Source organism: Geotrypetes seraphini, chromosome 3, assembly GCF_902459505.1.
Source record: "Geotrypetes seraphini chromosome 3, aGeoSer1.1, whole genome shotgun sequence".
NCBI lineage: Eukaryota > Metazoa > Chordata > Amphibia > Gymnophiona > Dermophiidae > Geotrypetes > Geotrypetes seraphini.
The window spans coordinates 346,565,064-346,579,369 of record NC_047086.1 but is presented as its reverse complement, the minus strand read 5'-3'; the positions used below and the strand labels follow the sequence as shown (position 1 = coordinate 346,579,369).

General features: G+C 41.1%; 1 protein-coding gene and 1 long non-coding RNA gene across 3 annotated transcripts in view; one reads left to right on the top strand and one right to left on the bottom strand.

The window, feature by feature from the left end:
* HHAT (hedgehog acyltransferase) overlaps positions 1-14,306 on the bottom strand; it is a 280,070-nt gene that overhangs the window by 34,581 nt on the left and 231,183 nt on the right. The gene's annotated exons all lie outside the window — the stretch shown is intronic.
* LOC117358205 overlaps positions 1-14,306 on the top strand; it is an 80,098-nt gene that overhangs the window by 42,534 nt on the left and 23,258 nt on the right. The window contains exon 2 of the long non-coding RNA XR_004538962.1: positions 13,826-13,924. This is a non-coding gene — a long non-coding RNA (uncharacterized LOC117358205). The remainder of the gene's footprint in view (positions 1-13,825; positions 13,925-14,306) is intronic.

The following is a 14,306-nucleotide window of genomic DNA, read 5'->3' as shown; positions in this document are numbered from 1 at the left end:
TGTTTTCTAATTAGAGATCCTCTGTGTTTATCCTATGCTTTTTTAAATTCCATCACCGTTTTCCTCTCCACCTCCTCTCTTGGGAGGGCATTCCGGGCATCCACCACTCTCTCCGTGAAAAAGAATTTCCTAACATTACTCCTAAGTCTTCCTCCCTGTAACCTCAAGTTATGTCCTTTAGTTTTACCATTTTCCTTCTCTGGAAAAGATTTGGTTTTATATTAATATTTTCAAGTATTTAAATGTCTGTATCACATCTTCCCTGTCTCTCCTCTCCTCCAGTCTTCTAGTCTTGTACTTTTGGTTCAATCCCCTTACCTTTTTTGTCACCCTCCTCTGGACCACTACTAACCCACCTTCATGGCTGCTGGCAAAACTTGGCCAACTGAAATGGTCAGCAAAGATTTATCCCAATCTGAGTTTTCAGCAGCAGCCTGCAAATTGGCTCATAGAAACATAGAGTATGACAGCAGAAAAGGGTCGACGGCCCAATAAGTCTGCCCACTCAAGAACCCTCCCTCCTCGAGAATCCATCTATTAAGCATTCCTCTGGAGCGACCCCACCTGTCTGTCCCATCGTCTCTTGAAGTTGAGCATGTTACTGGCCTCGACTACCTGACGTGGAAGACCATTCCATCGATCAATTACCCTTTCGGTGAAGAAGTATTTCCTGGTGTCCCCATGAAATCTTCCCCCTCTGAGCTTTAGCGGATGCCCTCTTGTCGCCGTGGGACCCGTAAGAAAAAAAGATTTATTTCTCCAACTCAATGTGGCCTGTGATGTATCTGAATGTTTCTATCATGTCCCCCCTTTCTCGGCGCTCTTCGAGAGAATATAAGCGCAGCCTGCTCAGACGTTCTTCATATGGGAGATCTTTAAGGCCTGAGATCATCCTAGTGGCTATTCGCTGAATCAACTCCATTGTCTTCACGTCCTTTAGATAATGTGGCCTCCAAAATTGAACACAGTACTCAGTCTTTAAGAAGATTTCACTGGGGTGAACCTTTGTCTACCAACAGATGTCAACGTGGTATGGTTAAAAGATAGGTGAAAAGGCTACTAGAGCCAAAAGAACATATTATAAAAAATGGGAAAAGGATGCAAATAAATAAAGCAGCATAAGCACTGGTAATTTAGATGCAAAGCATTGGTAAAGGCTAAAAGAGAATTTGAAGAGATGCTTGCTATAAAGGCAAAAGCTCATAGTAAAATCCTTTTCAGTTTAATTAGAAGCAGAAAGCCTATAAAGAAGTCAGTTGGTCTGTTAAATCACCAGAGTGTAAAAAGAGCACTCAGGGAAGACAAGATCTTAGCAGAAAGGGAGAAAAAAAAGTTCTTTGATTCGTTCTTTACTGAGAAAGATGTAAAGGAGCTACCTACACACAAACCACAGCAGCATTGATGGAAAAAGGCCAAACCTGTGATGTTCCTTCAAAAAACTTTACTCCATCAGCGACATAAAAGGTTTGACTCAACAAAAGCTGTTTTGGCTGCAGAGCCAGCTTCAGGCTGAAGACAGTGCGGTGCTGAATGGCAGCAGCCACAGCCCCTCAGGCAGCTGGATGCAGAAAGCGCAGCACTAGTGCAAGCTTTTCACAGAAGCAGCAGTGTCCCAGTCCAAAGAATGTGGAGGACAATACAAAGTCACTGTTTGCCACATAATGCCTACTGCATAATCAACAAATGTTTAGTTGAAACGGTATATGAACGATGCACCCCCCCATGACTGCCCCTGAAAGCCCCCTCGAACCCCTGATCCCCCCCTGAACTTACATGAAGTTGGACGGATGGACGGGTCCCAAGCCCGTTCGCATGGCAGGCCCGCCATCCTCTGAATGGCAGGCCTAGGGCCTGATTGGGCCAGGCACCTAAGGCCCTGGAATTGGCCCAGTTGTTTTAGGCCCCTTCTGTGGGCGTGGCCTTAGGCACATGGGCTGGGTTGGCCCCATGTGCCTATGGCCACGCCCACATGAGGGGCCTACAGCAACTGGGCCGATTTCAGTTGGCCCAGGAGCCTAAGGCCCCTGACCCAATCAGGCCCTAGACCCGCCATTTGGGCTTGGGACATGTCCATATGTCCAACTTCATATAAGTTCAGGGGGGTGTCGGGGGGTCATGAGGTTGGGGGGGTGCAGGGGTTCGAGGGGGGCATTCAGGAGTTCGGTGGGGGCAGTCACAGGGGGGTGCATTGTGGGCAGGAGGGCCTGGGATCCCCTGCCCCTATTTGAGGGGGGTCACAGGTTGCCTCAGCAGTAGGGGTTGGGCTCCCTCCTGCTGGTATTGTTTTGGGGGGGTGTCGCAGGTCACCTCGGCAGGAGGGGTTGGGCTCTCTCTTGCCGGTATTGTTTTGGGGGTGGGGGGTGATCACGATCGAGGCGGGAGAGATTGGGCATCTCTCCTGCCGCGGGTCACGGCAGTTCCGGGGGGGCAATCACAGCAGGGGAGATGAGCCATCTCTCCTGCCGTGATTGTTGCGGGGGAGGGGGGATTCTGTAACCGGTGTTTTTCTTGACCAGCACCAGCTTTTAGGCGAAGGACTGGCCTCTCCTTCGCCTAAAAGGCCTTGTTTTGGGCGTTTGGGACTTGGGCAATTTTTTGGTTGATAATGTGTTCTAAGTTTAGATGTAATGGTGAACGTAGAGGTAGGCCATTCTCAAAAACAAACCCTCATTTTGGACGTGGGTTTTTTTTTAGAATGGACATTTTCCCTGCTACTACTTTCAGCGTTTAGGGACTTAGATGTATTTTTTTGATTATGCCCCCCACTTTAATTTATTTAATATTAGTGTTTCTTTTGTCGCTACTGTCGCTACACACACTGTCAGGAGAGATCTGTTTGCTCCTATTTTGCCATTTCTCCTGTTGGGTTATCTTGTGTGTAAAATCATATAAGACAACGACATAATTATCAATGATATCTTACCTAACGGCTACAAAATTATTCCTCTCTCCATAAACTTTAGAAGAGGAGGTGGTATTGCCATTATCCTTAGGGATTACTTCAACTTCAAGATCATAGACTCCAAATCAATGGAAGATTTAGAAATCTTTTCCTGTGACTTCACGAAGCATGATCTTACAAACAATCTAATCCCTACTCTGTTTTACATACCTCCAAACAAATGGAATAAAGCCAACGAGGACTTCTTCTAATTTCTCCTACTAAATGCTTGCAAGGACAAATACAATCTGTTACTTGGTGACATCAACCTCTACCTAGAGCAACAAGACACCCCAACAGTAAAAGATGTATTTTCTTTCTTAAGATCCCTGGGATTCTCAACCTCTACCGTGACTGCCACCCACCAGAAAGGTCACTATTTAGACTTAACCTCCTCGTCCAAAGACCTCTCCTCCTCATATACCAATTTAACAAATGTAACTTGGACTGACACCATCTGATGGCTAACTTTCAAATCCTATGGAACAACCTCCCCCCCCCCAAATAATAAAATACAGAAATGTTTTTTTCTCCCTGGCATTACATCAGTTGGATTTTAGATGGCAAGGAGGGGACCCATTTTTTATTTGTATACTAATGATGGTACTTTACCAATCCTCTCTCAGTTGCATACTACCTATGGCTGGCCTACTTTGGATGTTTTTTCTTTTATGCAACTCGGACCTTATGTGAATTCTTTCAAACTTTGACATTCCTTCTTAAGGTGTATGAGCTTTTGTCAGAAATATATTGGTTAGATGCTCAACTGATAGTACCATTACAATACTTCAGACACTCTTTTGGAACGTTCTCCATCTTTAGACTATGCCAGGGTAGCCCAGGCCTGGAGTGTGGAACTGCAGATCACATTGCAGGGTCCTAATATACATTATTACCTGACATCTCATATTTTGAAATAGGATATAAATTTCTTTGCCGTTTATATATAGTGCCTTGGCGTGTTTATCGTGCAACACTTGTCTCTGAAGGTTCTTGCCCTAAGTGTGGTCACCCTAAAGCCACTTTATCTCATATGTTTTGGACCTGTCTTTGGGAACGCCACTTTTGGTCTGTAGTTTTTTCTAGAGTTGGTAGCATGTGGCGCACCGGATGGCAGTGTAACAGTTTGCTTATTTTGGTTATTTGACCTGCAACATCCTATTTCCAGTAGCCTTAAAAGCTTTTATGAAATGAGCCATGCTTTCAGGCTTGAAGGTCATCCTTTCTCTTTGGATAGGATCACTGCATCCCACTTATAGACAGTGGCGCTCCTGTATGCTCCATCTCTTAATTATGGCAAGCATGTCTCTCTCTGAATGGGACACCCGGAAGGGATGAGTGTTACGCTTTGGCAGCCCTTTTTAGATACTTTAACTCCTACAGCACGCAGTTGTGTTTTGATTGCTCAGCCTTGATTTCTTTTTTTTTTCCTATCATATCTTTGTTTTAAGCAGCCCTGGGAGGGGGAGGGAGGATGGGGGTTAGCTGTTATTTTGCTAGTTTGGTTTTGGTACTGTATTGTTCCACTTGTTTGTATTTACGTTTGAAAATCTAATAAACATGATTAAAAACAAAAAATTATAAAATAATAAATAAATAAATAAGATGACAGCAAATACAAGTTCCAAAAACCATGGTTAGCAAGATCTTACACAATCGCTTGCACTTTCACCCTTATAAGCTGCAATTGGTACAGAAATGACAACCTTCAGACAATGCAACGCAACAAAATGACCAGGTGTTCCTCAAGTGGCCCCCGAGATCACCGGACATTACTGTTTGTGACTTTTTCCTTTGGGGGAGTACGTAAAAGACAGAGTGTACGTACCTCCACTACCTGCAACTATGGATGATCTGCAGGAACGCATCGCTGAAGCTATAAACGCAATCACGCTGGATATGCTTCGGAGAGTCTGGTCCGAGCTCGTATATTATCGCATCGATGTTTGCTGAGTAACAGGTAGAGGTGTACATCGAGTGTATGTAATCAACAGGTACCATATGAAACTTTGAGTTGATGAAACTGTAGCCTCAACAGTGAAAGAATATTCCAATAAATTTTGGTTTTATAACCATTAAAAAAAAAAAAAAAAGTCCAGGAATGAGGCTGCCACTTCAGGGGCATTTTGAGAGCACTTGTTACTGCCTCTAATTATTTGACACTTTTTATATTACTAATAAGTTGCATTCCTTCTTCGCGTGCCATTATTTAAGGAGGATTGTTAAAAACAAAAACAGGCAGTTTGTAGGGCTTTCTAAGCTAAGCTATTTCCCTGCCTTTGCAACTTATCTCCTGAAGGAACTGAGTCCAAAAAGACCATCTGTACTTCCTTAAGAAAGTATATGGCTGTTTCTTCACTACACTTATGAAGATGATTCATTTGAGGAATTAATTTGATGCAAAGGAATGAATGACATTGTGATAGGTACTGGATGGACATAGATATGTGCAATGTAGTTTATGGGCTGATTCAATGTTGGTTTACAGTATTTTAACAGCATTATAAATCATCTTGAATGGTTTTTATGGAGCCAGGTAAATAAGTACAAAACAAACAGATAGATAAACAATTATTGTTTCAGCATACACTGAAACAACTTTGCTGCAGACTTCCAACAGAGATGAAAAGTCTACCCTGCCAAAGCTTTATTGTATTTCAATAGATAAGAACCGCTAGGAGCTTGATTCACCAAAGCTTCTTTCCATTCTGGATCTAAGGAAAAAGAAGCTTCGTAAATCAGGTCAAAAGCCAGCTTGCTAAAGAAAGCAGAAAATAAAGTACATTACTGCTGAAGCACTCGCGAGATAAAGGGAACCACCTGCACAAAATGATTTTTAGGATGCAAGCAAATTTTCACCATGCTGGCTGGATAAATCTAGATTTGTCAGGGCCTTTTATGTCAGTTTACATAAAGAGTTATGTTCAGAAATTCAATACAGCTACCAGCACAAAAACTATGATCCCCCTTTTATCAAGCGGCGTTAGGGTTTTATTGCTGGCCACTGTGGTAAAAGCTCTGACGCTCACAGGAATTCTATGAGCCTCAGAGCTTTTACCACAGCGGCCGGTGATAAAAATAAACCATAACGTGGCTTGATAAACAGGGCCTATATGCAGTATGCTTTAAAGCACACAATATTCACAAAGCGATTTAACTGGCCATAAACAGCTCCTGGCCAGTTAAGTCACCTGTTTGTGGCTAACCACTAATTTTCAGTAGCACTTAACCTGTTAATGCTGCTGAAAATAACCGGTTAACACCAAACTGAAAACTGACTATTTTGGGGGTGTTCTGGGGGCCAGAGTCGGCACTTGGCTGGTTAAGTGCTGATATTCAGCATGGGAGCAATTTAGTTGCACATAAGCATAGCGGTATGGCTTTCGAGTAGAGCATAATCAATAGTAATAAATAGTGGTAAAAATCTCCTCTTGGGTTGATTCATGCACCACAAATTTATTAGTATTATGTCACGTTTGTTCATTTCATAGCACGGGCTAACATTATAGTATTTTTGTGGATACTCAGCAGTCATTTAATCCTTATGTTTTTTGGAACTTGTAATAATATTAGGCACATTTTCAGATTTTTTTTGTTAGGCAATTCATAATGATCCAAATTTTTATAAAACATTTTTTTATAACGGCCACTGTTCTAATCCTGCCTTTGATTTGAAGGACATCGATTCTGTGAGACTTGTCACCTGGCAAATTTGTGAAGTAATTTGTGAGGTAATTATTTTTATGAATACATCTCATTTATATATGGCATATACAGTATGTGGTTAATAAGCCTTTTTTATAATTGTATACTTATATGTCTGTGGATTTTATATTGCAATTGATTTAATCTTATAAAACTCTTAAAAATGTATTTTATAATTTTGAAGACTAATTTTTTATTATACTTTTTTTATTATTGCTTATTATTCACATGCAATTATTTTTTTAAATTAATGTTTTTAAATATATTTATGTAAAAATTGTTACATTTACATATGGTCTTAAATTGGTTTTTAGACTCCTTATGCAGGCTTTATACCAAAACACGAGCTGTGTTGGGACATAATAATTTAAAACATCTTGGTCCCCATTCTGCAGGTCATTTGGTGCTTCTTTTGTGGACATTGCCCTTTTATGATCCCTTTCATTTTTGTTTCAGGTTAACTACATAAAAAGAACCATCTAAAAGTCAGTCCTATCTTCATGTGGTAACCCATAACCGAATATTGCTGCTGAATATTGCACTTCACTGGCTATGTGTTAGCTGGCTCTGCAAACTCAGAAATTGAATGTTAGTGCCCAGACATGGCCTGGCATTGAAATTCTGAGTTTAACACTGGTAGCAGTCAGTCAAACATTGAATAACAGGCACAAAGGCCCCGATTCTATAAAAGACGCCTAAAATTAGACACCTAGATAGACTCACGTAGCCAATCTAGGTGCCTACCTTAGACTCCTTTTATGAAGCCATGTTAGGGTTTTTATTGCTGGCCATAGAATTCCTATGTGCATCGGAGCTTTTACCACAATGGCCGGCGATAAAAAAACCCGTAACGTGGCTTGTTAAAAGGGGGCGTTAATTATTTAAAAAGGTGTAATTGGCACTGTTAATTGAAAATTGCAATTAATTAGGAGATCACGTGATGTCATGGTACAGAGCAGAAGTTGATTCACATCGCTTTTGCTGATCTCTCCTCTCTCTCCTAATTTCTGCACTTTGCCTCATTCCCTGACTTCGAGCCTTGACCTGAGAGATCCATTAGTGGTTTGAGTCTCTTTGCCCAGCTCTCACTCGGGGCTATGTCAGTTAAGGCTACCAAAAATGACCGGGACCGGCACAAGACAGGAGACCCTAAGATAGCGGTGCCCTCTAGCCCTACAGCATCTACGAGCAGTATTGCTTGGATTGCAGAGGTAACAGCCAAAGTTACAGCAGCAATGGAGCTGATTTTGGAGAAGGGCTTGCACCCGCTGGATGTGAAACTAGAGTGGGTCCAAGCTAAATTGGAGCATATGGGGCAGGAGGTAGTGACTTTCCAACAACGTGTCGGGGCCTTGGATGACTGCGTGCAGGTGGTGGAGGACTTGCAGAGCTGCCATTCTAAAGTTATTGCAGCGCTCAAGGATCAGATCGAAGACCTGGAAAATCGGTCCCGGCGCTGCAACTTGCACTTTGTGGGGCTGCCTGGGGATGTGGCTGAGATGGATTTATGATCCACGTTGGAGTCATGGCTGGCCTCGTCGCTCAACTTGTCTGCTAGTTTGGGGCCCTTGCCGGTTGAGAGTACTCACAGACTTGGTTTCTGGCTTATGGCGGCGACGAGACCTAAAGTGCCGACTGCAAAAATTTTTAAATTAGGCTCATAAACTGCAATTAATTAGATGGCAAGCGCCTAACTTAGGAGGTGCCTAACAGAAAGTAGATGTAGTTAGGGGCAGATCTTGGGTGTATTTTGACTTAGGTGTACTCATTTAGGCCAAGAAAAGCCTGACATAGATAGAGCATCCCTCCACCTCTTAAGTCACTTGTAATTCCCACCTAAGTATCATGTATAAATTCACCTTTGTCCTCTATGTCTGTCATAATTAGATTGCAAGCTCTTTCGAGCAGGGACTGTCTCTTGCGTGTTTAATGTACAGTGCTGCGTTTGTCTGGTAGCACTTTAGAAATAATAAATACTAGTAGTAGTGGTTTCAAAGCCTATTATCACTTAAAACCACTTTAGGCACTGCTAGGCATGATTCTATAAATAACGCCTAACTTATAATTGACATTTGCACTCTTCAGGCGCTGTTTGTAGAATCAGGGTGAAAATGTCTTGTTCTTTCTATTGCCTCTGCAAATGTAAAAGCTTCCTAAACATAAGAGGGGTAACATTCCAATTCAACTTGATATATTTTATCTGTTCTATGTATTACTTCTTTCCCTGCCATGCCGGTATTTTCTGCATTATATTGTAAATGCTTTCTGTCTTTATCTGTTTTTAAGTCCATTATTCTAATTTGTATTTTATCTGTATCCCATGTATTAGCTCACCTTGTTTTGAACCGCCTAGAACTTTTTTGGTATGGCGGTATATAAGAATAAAATTATTATTATTATTACCCTTGTGATAAAATGCAACAGGCTGATTGACAGTATCAGTGGTGGAAGGTTTGATGGGTCAGCATTTGCCACAGTCACAGTAGATGCTATTGTTACTATAGGAACACCTTTCAAGTTGTTATATATACTAGTATGTCTGTGCTAAGAAGGGTGATATGTAATTTATGAGATAACAGTGGGTGACAAATCCTGCATTTAAATAGATTCAGCAGATCATTTCTTTGGCACACTAACTTAGACATGCACTGAAAACTGCTTCTTAAAAAAAAATCAAATAATTGATTTTCCTTGGGATGTCTCCACTACCCCCCTGTGATCTAAGGAGACTTTTCAATTGTTAAAGAGCTTTTTGCGTTTTTTTTTTCCCCCTGAAAGATATAGAGTAGCCCAAAAATGTGGAGAAAATATGGGATTCAGATTGGTATAGAATATGTAAAGAACCACAAAATTCTCAACCTGTTTTCTAGGACAGCCATATCTTTTAAATTATGGAAAACTGCTCAATCTCAGGCTCCAGGGGCCAATGTAGAAACTACTGTAAGCCTAATTGCATGGTTATGGCAGGTTATATGCAAACATACGTTAAAATGCATGGTAACAAAGTAATTCGCCGCTTTCTCTCTGAGTACACTACTTGGACACTTGTCCAAACTGTCGTAACCTCACGCTTAGATTACTGCAATCTACTCCTAACTGGTATCCTGCAGTGTCGCCTCTCCCCCTTGCAATCTATGCAAAACTCTGCTGCACGACTCATCTTCTACCAACCTCGCTACGCTCATAACACCCCTCCCCTTAAGTCACTTCACTGGCTCCCTATCTGCCATCGCATACAGTTCAAGATCTTATTGCAGACCTACAAGTGTGTTCATTCTGCTGCCCCTCAATCTCTTCTCGCTTCTCTCTTATACATATCCCAGAGAATTCTGTTCCTTAAATAAGTCACTCTTAGCGTTACCCTTCTCCTCCACTGCCAATTCCAGACTTCGTTCTTTTCATCTAGCTGGCCCCTATGCCTGGAATAAATTACCCGAGTTTATCCTTCTCTTATCTTGTTTAAAAGCAGACTGAAAACACACTTTTTGATATAGCCTTCCATCCTTAATCCTTCTCCTCTGCCCTCCAATCCAGCCTACTGATTATCCATCCCCCTTAACTGTATCCATGACATCCTATTTTGGCTGACTTGCCTGTTTAGATTGTAAGCTCTTTCAAGCAGGGACTGTTTTCTTATTTTTTGTGACTCTGTGCAGCACTGCGTGCGTCTGGTAGCGCTATAGAAATAATTAATAGTAATGAGCTATTCCTCCCAAATGCACAGAAGAAAACAGTGCCTTTTGATGTGTGCACAATGTGATAAACTCTTTCCAGTGTCCGGGGGTAGCATAGAAGGCTTTGATGAGAGCTAAAATGCCGATTTTAGGGATTTAAAAAACAGTTTTTCTTTTTCTCAGTGACTAGAACAAGTGCCTCTGACTGATTGTCCAGCTTCATTCCTTGGGTTGCATACATGAGACCTATATTACATACTTAAGATTCATATTTTCCTTTTATCTATTTCTTGTGTTAATAAGTTATACCCTCACTTCTTGCATTCTGTAATTCGCTGATTGTCCAAACTTCTTCGATGTGAACCGCCTAGAAGTCATTTGACTATGGCGGTATAGAAGAATAAAGTTATTATTATTATTATTTAAAAGACAGACAGGAGCGTAAGGTCTTACATCTGCATGTCCAAACAAAACCAAAAGTGCCAGAACACATCTGCCTCTGTTCTGCTTTGCATAAATTCAACCTCATAAATACTTTTCTGACAAAGATATTTTAAAAATTTCTGTACAGAACAGCTGCAGACGTGTGCTGGCACTTTTGCTTTCTCTGGATTTACAATACTTTTGTGTACATGCATCCAGCAGCCCATGGTAACGATTTCCCTGTGGCAACTACACCGAAGTCCATTCAGTTCCTATGGTTAATGTGGATGGGTTTATAAAAGGTCTGGACAAGCTCTGAAGTTCCTGGAGGAAAGGCCCATAGTCTGCTGTTGAGACAGACATGGGGGAAGCCACTTCGTGCCCTGGGTCGGTAGCATGGAATATGGCTACTATTTAGATTTTTGCCTGATATTTGTGACTTGGATTGGCCACTATGGAAGCAGGATACTGGGCTAGATTGACCTAGTATGGCTATTCTTATGTTCTTAAGTATTTACACTTCCCCCTCCGTATTCGTGGGGGTTAGGGGCAGAGCTGGCCTGTGCATATGGAAAAATGTGAATAATATTCGGGCCAGTTCTGCCCTTATCCCCCGCTTCCCCTGGCTATTTTTAGCCCTGTAAGCCCCCCCTTAAGCCTTACCTTGTGGTCTAGCGGGTTTTCAGGCAGGAGCGATCTTCCCATGCTCCTGCCCCGTGCAGATCGCTCACAGGAAATGGCTGCCTTGAGATCCCGTAGTCTCTCGAGCCATTTCCTGTGAGCGATCTGCACGGGGCAGGAGCGTAGGAAGATCGCTCCTGCCTGAAAACCCGCTAGACCACCAGGTAAGGCTTAAGGGTGGGGCTTACAGGGCTAAAAATAGCCCGAAAAATGAAAAAAAAATTTCTGGTCAAAAAACGCAAATAACCGAATCCGTAGATATGGAATTTGCAAATATGGAGGGGGAAGTGTATAGAGAAACAGAGACAATGATGGCAGATAAAGCTATATGGCTTATCCAGTCCTCTTGTTATACTAGCTGAACTGAGACAATTTAAATATAGGATCATTAGTATAATAAGAACAAGCTCCCTTTAAGAGCCCTAATTCCAACTTATTTAAAACATTTCTTTTTTTTTTTTAAATTCTTTATTCATTTTAAAACTGACAAACAAGTGATTAATATTAAAACATTACATTACTAATAAAATATAAAGCACTTGACATTCTTATACATATAATCCATTAAAGTAGAAATTATAATGTTTTAAATAAATATTATTTAAAACATTTCTAACCCACCTAGACCTAAGTGGTTTACAAAACTGTAAGGCGGGAGAGGGGAGATATGATAGACACATTTAAATACCTATGTGGCATAATTGCACATGAGTCGAGTCTCTTTCATTTGAAAGGAAGCTCTGAAATGAGAGGACATAAGATGAAGTTGATAGGCTCACGAGTAATCTAAGGAAATACTTTTTTACAGAAAGGGTGGTAGATGCATGGAACAGTCTCCTAGAAAAGGTGGTGGAGAGACAGAGACTGTGTTTGAATCCAAGAAAGCATGGGTTAGGCACGTGGGATCTCAGAGAGAGGAAGAGATAATGGTTACCGTGAATGGGCAGACTGGATGGACCATTTGGCCTTTATCGGCTGTCATGTTTCTATATAACCAACATACAAATAAGTAAACAAACATATTTAAAACATCTTCAATCAAGATCCTAGGCCAGTCAAGAGACTTACTCTGAATAATGTTGAGACTAGGATGGACATATATCTCTTTTCCATTTAAACATTATTTTTACTTTAAATATTATACTATAAACTGATATAGCACCTATCAAACATATATTGCCAGAGGATATGAACCTTCTCTTCATACAGAAGTGATCCCAGGACCACATTAGGGTCCTAGTAGTTGATATGTTCTTTTTTTTTAAAGGTGCCTAAGAGCCAGGGATTTGGTTTGCTTCAAATGTTGGCAGGGGTACTATAAGCCCTGGTGCCTGTATAGAGAAATAACTGAGGAGGAATGTTTTTAGCTGTCTTTCCTGTTTGGATTGCTAGGGAGTAACTAGAGAGGTACTACAGTAGATAAAGGGAGGATATCTGGAGGACACTGTATCTTTATCCTTTTGCAGTTTCTGCCCAAGTGCCCAGAGGCTCAGGTCTCCTGAAAGGGGTATCTCAAATATTCCTCTAGTTTTGAGATGTAAGAAAGAAAGAAACCAGGGAGTACCTGGAAAGGGATATCCTACAAGAAGATATGATCTAAAGAGGGTCTGAGAAAGGGAGATATTCTTAAAGAGCATTCAGCAATTTTCAGCCACACTATCTAGACAGTGCCAAAGCAAATACTTATAGATTGCCTTGTCACCACTGGGATAGTACCCAGGTGGAGTGAGCGCAGATCATGGATGTGCTGTCTAAATCTGCAGCCATCCTATGATAGTTAATCGTAATCCTTATACAGTAGCTATGCTGTTTAAGTTAAGTTAGAGGAATGCTGTCCTAACTTAAGCCACATGGCATTAAAAGGACAGCAGCTGAATATTGAGGCTATCCATAGAGCTGCAGCGGTCACACTCTAAGTATATTCAGCTCTGTTTGCTGTTTAGCAGAACTGCATATATGTCAAAGCCTACCATGAACAAGAAAAGATTAGGAGCCATCTTACAAGAAAAGGACAGTGCAGGCAGTGCAGTGAAGTACTGAGTATCTAACAGAGAAGAGGTTCCACGAGGAAGCATAAGAGAAAGAACTGTAGATTCTGGATTCCCAGGAGAAAAATACTCATGTGGATTTGGGGTGGGGAGGGGGATACTTGGTTTTCCACTAATAATATATTTATGAATGACATAAGATATTATTTTCATGTAGTATATTTTAGTTGTAAATGAATTTGGGAGGGGAGTGGGGGGTTAAATCTTCTTGTTGTAGGATATTGTAGATTTTCAAGCGATGTTGTACTATAATTGTTTGATATTTACTGTACACTTGATGTAAGTTATAAAATGAATAAAGAAATTAATATATTTTTCTCTTTGATCTTTGTCTCCCTGGACTATCTATGAAGATATGATTTTATTTGCCAAGTAAATTATGTTTGTAACCAGAGCGACAGTTGTTGTGGTCATTTCTGAATGCGAGTGGTGAAATTGAAGAAGTTAAAGAGGTAAGTAAATACTTCTGGCTAGGGCCTTGAAGCGAAAATCTTCCCCTGCTGCTCACGACCCATAACACTAAAGCCCTCTGTAGCACTTTAAGCTGTAACAAACCCCAGTCCCCCAAGAGGTCCACCACACATAACTCTACTACAGGTTACTGAACTTTAAATGATATGCTTAATTCACTTACAATGCTCTAATCATACACTATTAAGCTATTAACTTTTCAGGCAATTTTGAATATCCCACAGTTACAAAGAAATGAACTGAGGCCCAAACTGACCTGTCTGAGGCTCTCAAGGACTGGGAATTGCCTATCCCTGCTATAAACTACATGTTCACTTGGCATCTCATAGTAGACAGTTATAGAATGAGGGGGAATGAGCTCTG